Genomic DNA, 8,288 nt, shown 5'->3' on the forward strand with positions numbered 1-8,288 from the left:
CATCTGGCCCCATGAAAGCATGTAAGTCCAGCTATCAATTGTATTTGAATTGCATATCATTTGTATTATGTCCCTAAACTACGCTAGTTTGATTCCTTGCAAATGGATATGTAGGCAACCTTTGGGCTTAACCAAACTGCATTGCATTTTTTTTGTTTTTCCAAGTCTTAAGGCCTTGTCAAATGGGTCGTCTTCAGACTTTGACATTTACTCACGTCGTGAAATGATTTCGAGCTCTGTCAAAGAGAGACAACTGTAGACACATCATTTTGATCAGCTTTAAGACTTGGGCATATTCTTCCGAACATTAGATGATGAAAATTGGAATATGCTATTTTATGAATTTTGTCAACAGAAAAGTCGGGTTTAAACTTTAATTCCAACCTTACACCCCGTTTTGGCCAAATTATTTTAGAACTATTCAAAAATATTTTTCTAAATATTTTCTTTTCCAGAAAACTTAGCAGTTTTGAAAAATCGGCTCTCATACCACATGGAACGCCATGTGTTTTTGGTGTTTCGAAAGTCTATAAATACAACCTCATTTTGTTGAAAAAGAAAAATGGGGGGGGGGGGAAAGAGAAAATTTTGAAAAAAAAAAAAATTTGTGTTTCACAAAGTCTTGAGAAAATAAAATTTTGAAAAAATAATTTTTGTTTCAACAAATTTTAAACCTTTCTATCCACTAATATATACTACCCAAAAATTTCATTAAAGCTTAAACTTACAACTTCTTACTGAGAGCTTAAACCATGCTCCATAACCGTGAGAGTGTTAGGAAGAAAGTTTGGTAATCAAAAAATTCTTTCAAAATACATAAAATAAAACTGTTCCAAAATGAATGACACAGTTTATACTTGTTTGCTTCACATAGTAATTTTTAGATTTATTAAATAATTAGAATATGAACATATAAAGTAAATAAATATTCATATCATGGTTTAGTAGAGGCTGATCTTTGATCGAGTGAGTGGGGGTATGTAGACGTCCTCGAACGCCCCGGGAGGGATGAGTCCCGTTCTGTTCATTTGGGGTTCACTACAGTTCGGACTCTCAAATTGTCACGGTTCTAAGTCTGAACCAAAGAGTCCAAATCCGACAAATCGTTTTGAGAAAACAGATTTTTGAAAGAAGTGCCAAACATGGACTGCTTTGCCAGATACAGAGTCGCCACCTAAATATTTTATTTTGGAGAAATTTAGGAAACCCTGACTCGTTTGACTAAGGCCACATGTCCGTCATTACCAAAGTTGCCTCGGCTCGGGAAGTTGGGTACGATTGGGGAAGGTCACTTCGTGAGCACCCCCGTTCGCCCGATCAAAGATCGGACTCTACTAACCATTATATCTATTTTTGAAAACATTATGTGTTCTTATTCAGGTTATTAGCCTAGATTTACTATGTGATGTGCACAGCATACAAGTATAGACTGGATCGCCTGAATTGGACCAAAACATTTCATGTTTGTTTGTTTGAAAATGGTTTGATGGTGCTACTCGCAAGTAGGCTAAGACGTGGATTTGCCACCCTCGGGTGGGCTTAGAAAAACATGATTTTGCCACTATCTAGTGGGCTTAAAACACACATTTGATGAATTGTTCCAATTCAAATAACCCAGCCTTCACCCACAGGCATTCAGGCAATTATATCACATAAACATATAGCCTCATGGTAAGCATGGTATCATGGCATTCACTCACACGCATGCAAGGATGCTAAAACATAAAACTTACCGAGTACTCCAAGCCAAAATAGAAGCTCATTAGAAATCCATGCATGATCCTAATTATACGGAAATGCCTAATGCAACACATGCAAAAATGAAACTATAGCAGGCTCGGCTATTCTAAACATGGCATATAAAATGCTACAGCTAACATGTATTCAACTTGGAATTGAAAATACAATGCATTTAGTATGATGCACCGAGCCCGGTGCATGCAAAACAGATGAATGAATGCAAACATGCTATCATACTGTATGCTTATTGAAACATGCCCTAATCTAACCATCATAAGCAGGTAAATAAAAGGGAGAAAGACGTGAGGTTAGAAAACATACATCACACACACGCACACTTATTACAGTTGTGCCCTCGCATAGAGGGTCCGAATAAATAATACAGTCTCGAATGAATAATACAGTCTGAATAAGTACAAAACCCTAATTAAATTACAAATTTAACTAGGAAAGCAATAAATTGGCATGCAAGCCAGGGACTGCCTCAACTCTGATCCGGATGATGAATGATGCATGTTCGCGTTGCCTTGCGCGGAAATCCATTGCGATGCCCCAATTAGCCTCTGTTTGCAATTGTTCGGGATGCGTGCCAAGCTCCGAAAGGTTGCTAACTCTTGATTTGCTGTAATAGAGAGCAAGAAAGGGGCATGGCAAAGTATTTTCACATATGTATGCATGACTACCCTTCAGGGAGTGTAGTCCTCGATCCTCGTGCCACCAATCACGCATATCGATGCATGATGGCCGAGGAGTCGAATTGCACGACTCAATATGAAATGAATGCACATATAAACACAACAAAACCTAAACTCCATCATGGATAATCCGGAGTGTCGGTGACTGGGAATTAAGACACGTTCCGTCACTCGAAGTACGAAACGTCCCTCGTTTCTCGTGCTTGGGCTAACCCCTATCCCAAGTACAATGCAATATGCATGACATGCATGAATGCAACTAATATACAACCTAGCATGCACAATGCTATGAGATGGCATACACGATGCACGAGGTAACATGGCATACACAATACTCTAACATACAACCTAGCATACGCAATGCTATGAAATGAAATGGCATACACAATGCACAATGGACTTACACCAACATGAGTGGACCTCAGCCACACTCACATCAGTAGCCATGAGATGAAAATGAGACACTCGAAATGCGTGCACACATGTATGCAAACCGAGGACCGAACCTAAGGCAACAAATGCCACTCTGCCAATGCATGGCAAGGCATGGAACATGGTATGCAATCATGCAAATTTCAGCACTGAAATGTGATGAAAAATGTCCCCAAAACATGGAAACATGGCACCCGATGCATGGAATGAACTCGAAACACGAAACTAGGCATGCGCATTGGCCTATAGCTATACAAAACATGCATTATTTGATTATGAAGTATGAAGAAAGATTCAAGGAAGTCTCAAAACATACATATTTCCAATTTATAACAAGTCCCAAAAACAAACACAAATAGGGCTAAGTTAACATGCAAAAATGGCCCCAAAAGAGAGATAAAGAAGCAAGTAGAAGCTTCTGGCCCCAAACAATGAATAACCCTTCAACAAAGTTGAAGAGGGGCTCAAAAAAAGGTATTTTACAGTTTATGGCCGAGCCCGAAACAGTGCACAAGTAAGCTTAAAATACTATGCAAGAAATAGGCCTAAAAGAAAGTTTAAACACAAAGTGTAAAAATGGAGCCTCAAACAGAAAAAGACCCTTGATCAAACATGAAGAGGGGGTTAAAATATGACTATTTTAAGTTCGGGTCGGACCCCAAAAATACAAGCACAAGGGGCTAACAAAACATGCAAAAATAAGGCCAAAAGAGGGATAAAGAGGCAAGTGGCAAAAGAAAGCCTCAAACAGTGAAGAGCCCTTCAATAATGTTGAAGAAGGGCTCAAAATAAGCCACTTTACAGTTTATAACCAAGCTCAAAACAGTTTAAAAATAGGCCAAAATACTATGCAAGAAAGAGGCATACAAGAGGGGTAAAGAAGCAAGTGTAAAAAGGAAGCCTCAAACAGGGAGAGGCCCTTAAACAAACATGAGAAAGAGCTCAAAATGATGCTATTTTCAGTTAGGGTTGGAGCCCAAATATGCAAGCAAGAGGAGCTAATATATTGAGCAAAAATAGGAAAGAAAGAGAGAGAAGGAGACTTACCCTTGTAGCCTATGTCTTCAACAAATCTTGGACCAAGTTTGGGAGCCCTTGACCTCTGGAAATGGCCTTGAAGTTGCTGGAATAGAGTGTAGATTGGTTGGCTTGGAGATGGTGTAGAAATGGTGTAGGACTTGAGGGGTTTTAATGGTGGGAATATAGAGAGAGAGAGATTGAATGCAATGGGCTTAAACCAAAACTTTCTAACCCTCTAAAACACAGCTGGGGGGGGCCTGGATATATAGGCAAAAGTGTGGGAAAAAAAGGAGGGAAATGGATTCAAATTTCCCCCCAAAAGTGCAGCCCCCCGGATACACAATCTGGGGGGAAACAGAATACATATTTGTAATGTACCAGAGGTGGGGATCATGGCCAGCCGGGTATTGAAGTTGCAGATGGCCGGTCGGCCTTCCCCATGGCCGGCCGGCCAAGGGTCAAAAGGGTCAATCATGATTGATGGCCGGCCATGCCAAAAAGAGGGCCTCCCATGTGTGCACAACACAACCATGTGGTCAAAAACTGGAGAAAGTGAACCAGGAGAGAGAAAAGGCCACTTTTAGGAGGGGTTCAAAAGGGTCACACACAATTACTGGCCGGCCATATGATATTGGTGGCCTCTCAGGTGTGTACAACACAAATATGTGGTTTAGGGCTGGAAAAAGTGGCCTTAGAGTGGTCAACATTGGCTTTCAAGTGAGAAAAACGGGCGACGGAGGGCGATGGAGGAATAAAACTGGTTGTCAGAACAATTACTGGCCTCCCACCCTTCTACGACCTTCTTAACAATGAAACAGAGGTCCCTGCCAAAAATGAACCCAAACCGGTGCAAAATGAAGGTTCGGGGGCCGAAACGCGCAGCCCGAGGCCCTGAAAACTGATTGTTTGGCATCGGAAGTGGTGTTCGACCACGAAGTTGGTTTTTCAAGCCACAGTGTCCCTCAAAATGGAGCAACTACGATGCATACCAAAAATCGGAGCAAACGGAGGTGGTTAAGCAGTCCCGAACTGAGGCACACGACCAACGGCTCCGAAAAATCGGAAACCGGACTCCAAACGGGCAAAATGGCCTACGACCACGAAACGTAGCCTACGGCCACTGAGAGATGATCTACGAGACCTCTCCCTCCCTTCGGGAAGAGAACAGAGAAAACAGTGCCTGGTTCACAAACCGAGGCAAAGCATGAAAGAGTCCGGAAGTCTGGAGGCAAGGCTCGCAGCCGAGACTCTGAAACCTTTGAACGAGCACGATATGCAACATCACCAAGTGCTCAATCAGTGACGTCTGAGTCTTAAGGTCGGTCAAAAATGGGATGTCTACAGTTGCCCCTCTTTGACAGAACTCGAAAGTCATAAGTGACGGGAGTGAATGTCAAAGCCTAGAGACGACCCATTTTTGACAAGGCCGAAGACTTAGACAAACAGGTGAGATAAATAGAGATGTGCCCGCAGGCATGCCCACAGGTAGGGGGAAAGATGCAAAATGATATGCAGGAAGATTTTGATAATTGGACTTATACGCTACGCGAAGCCGGTTTGATAATTGGACTTATACGCTACGCGAAGCCGGTTTGTAATTGGACTTATACGCTTTCGCGAAGCCGGTTTGATAATTCAAAACAATGCAAGTGGAAAGTGCGTGACAACGCAAGTGAAGAGGTGTGCATGACAACGCAACCTAAGATGAATTCCAAACACACTGAAATCGTGTGGGGAAAGGGGACAGGGAGAAACATAGGGACATATCCCGGTGTTTCGGAATGGTGTGAGCATTGGAACGTATTCCGAACGCTTTTAACCAAAGAGGGAGAAACATAGGGACGTATCCCGGTGTTTCGGAAAGAAGGGAGAAACATAGGGACGTATCCCAAAGGTTAGGGATGTATCCCAAAGGTTAGGGACGTATCCCAAAGATTAGGGACGTATCCCAAGGATTAGGGACGTATCCCAAGGATTAGGGACGTATCCCAAAGATTAGGGACGTATCCCAAGGGTTAGGGACGTATCCCAAAAATTAGGGACGTATCCCAAGGGTTAGGGACGTATCCCAAGGGTTAGGGACGTATCCCAAGGATTAGGGACGTATCCCAAAGATTAGGGACGTATCCCAAAGATTAGGGACATATCCCAAGGATTAGGGACGTATCCCAAGGATTAGGGATGTATCCCAAAGATTAGGGACGTATCCCAAGGGTTAGGGACGTATCTCAAGAATTAGGGACGTATCCCAATGTTACGAACAAGGAGGAGAAACATAGGGACATATCCTGGTGTTTCGACAAAGGAGAAAAAACACTGGGACGTATTCCGGTGTTTCAGAGAGGAGGAGAAACATAGGGACATATCCCGTTGTTTCGGAATGGAAAGAGAAACATAGGGACATATCCCGTTGTTTCGGAATGGAAAGAGAAACATAGGGACGTATCCCAGTGTTTCGGAGAAAAGGAAGAAACATAGGGACGTATCCCGTTGTTTCATAATGGAAGAAGAAACATAGGGACGCATCCCGGTGTTTCGGAAAGGTAGGAGAAACATAGGGACGTATCCCGGTGTTTCAGAAAAGAAAGAGAAAGGGAAACGTAGGGACGTATCCCGGTGTTTCGAAAGAAGGGAGAAACGGAAACGTAGGGACGTATCCCAGTGTTTCAGAAAGGTATAAGAAACAAAAGGACGTATCCCAGTGTTTCCAAACAAAGGAGCGTGCAAAACAATGCAATGCAGGTGCACAAGACAGTGCGATAAAATGCATTTTCTATGCAAGTATGGGGGCATTTTCTATGCAACATTGAAAGCATATTCTATGCAGAAACATAACGATGCGCGGCACGTATGCAACCGAAGTGTATATGAAAGTTCACATTCTATGCAATGGAAGGGCATCAAACATGCACTCTGGTGCCTCCGATTTACCTTTCGGAGGACTTGGCAACTAGGGGTGCAACTCGGGCGGGCTCAACCCGAGCAACCCGAGCCCAGCCCGAGTTTTTTTAGGGCTTGGGCAACTATATCTTGTAATCTGGACGGGCTTGGGCAGATTTTTGATGCCCGAATTGCAATTCGGGCCAGGCTTGGACAGAACCAATGGCCAACCCGAGCAACCCGAACCCGAATTGAATTTAATATATTATATAATATATAATATATAATATATATATATATATAATTTAATAAATTATATAATATATATAAATTAAGTAAAAGAGTTAGTCTTAATTTTTATTTTTTATTTTTTTTTGGTTAGTCTTCTATTAAGTAAAAGAGGTAGTCTTAATTTTTATTTTTTATTTTTTTTGGTTAGTCTTCTACCATTAGATTATCATCTTTTATGTCTACCCTTAGATCTACCTACAGGTTTCTGGACTCGGGCAATTCGGGCTAACCCGAGTTCCAAATACAAAGCTTGGGCTGGGCTTAGGCAGCAATGCTCGGGTTCATGGTCGGGCCTGGGTAGGCTTGGGCACTGCCAAATACAATTCGGGTCGGGCTTGGGCAGACCCCCAACCCGACCGAACCCGCCCGAGTTGCACCCCTATTGGCAACACAACTCTGCTCGAAAAAGGGACACCCTGTTTACATTGGCGAGAGATAACATCTGCTGCTGCTTTAATTGTCATTCTGACTTGAAGTATGCTTAAGCTTGGAGTAGAGGCACACTCATTCTTCGGAGCACTGACAAGGCCTGAAGAGGTACATATGGAATGCAATCTCAGAATTTTCTGAAGGTGAAACACACTCAGATGCTCAAAATTTTCCCTCTTTTCTTTTGCTTTGTAGTCTGGAACCCATATAGCTTCAGATAGGTCCTGGTTTTACTGTTCTCACATGACCTGGGTTGAACCGTGCAGTTTTATGAAAGAACGAATCTTGTTTTGCACAAACGTAAAGAATGGCACAGCACTTTGAGCACAAAACTATTCTATTTTTGAAATTGAGAGATGAGTTTTCGACCAGGTATTGAGCCTATGACTGAACACAGCAAAACGACTCAACAAGGAAATAAAAGGTACACAACCTAGACACATCGAGTAACACTCGAAACGACTCAAAACAAGAATCGAGATAAAACAAAAGGACACGACACTCAGACGTGCACAGGGAGCCTGTTTCACCGGGTAGTATTTCCCACCCTTTCTCATTTGTGGTTCTCACATCACTCGGCCCTCAAGCTCTGTTTTTCTGAAAAAGCCCTCTTCTCACTTTTCCTCTTATCGCACATCTCTCTATTCTTCAATCTCTCATTTTTCATCCCTCCCCTGGGTGGTTGATGGATAAACAGCAAATTGTGGGCTCGTGCCCCTAGCATTCTGCTAGATTCTCTTTCTTCCGCTCACAGGTAGTGAATTCCTCCCACGGAAAGGTTGCGCTACAACTGGGTGTGTA

This window comes from Camellia sinensis, chromosome 4 (assembly GCF_055761805.1).
Source record: "Camellia sinensis isolate YWXY chromosome 4, ASM5576180v1, whole genome shotgun sequence".
NCBI classification, from domain to species: Eukaryota; Viridiplantae; Streptophyta; class Magnoliopsida; order Ericales; family Theaceae; genus Camellia; species Camellia sinensis.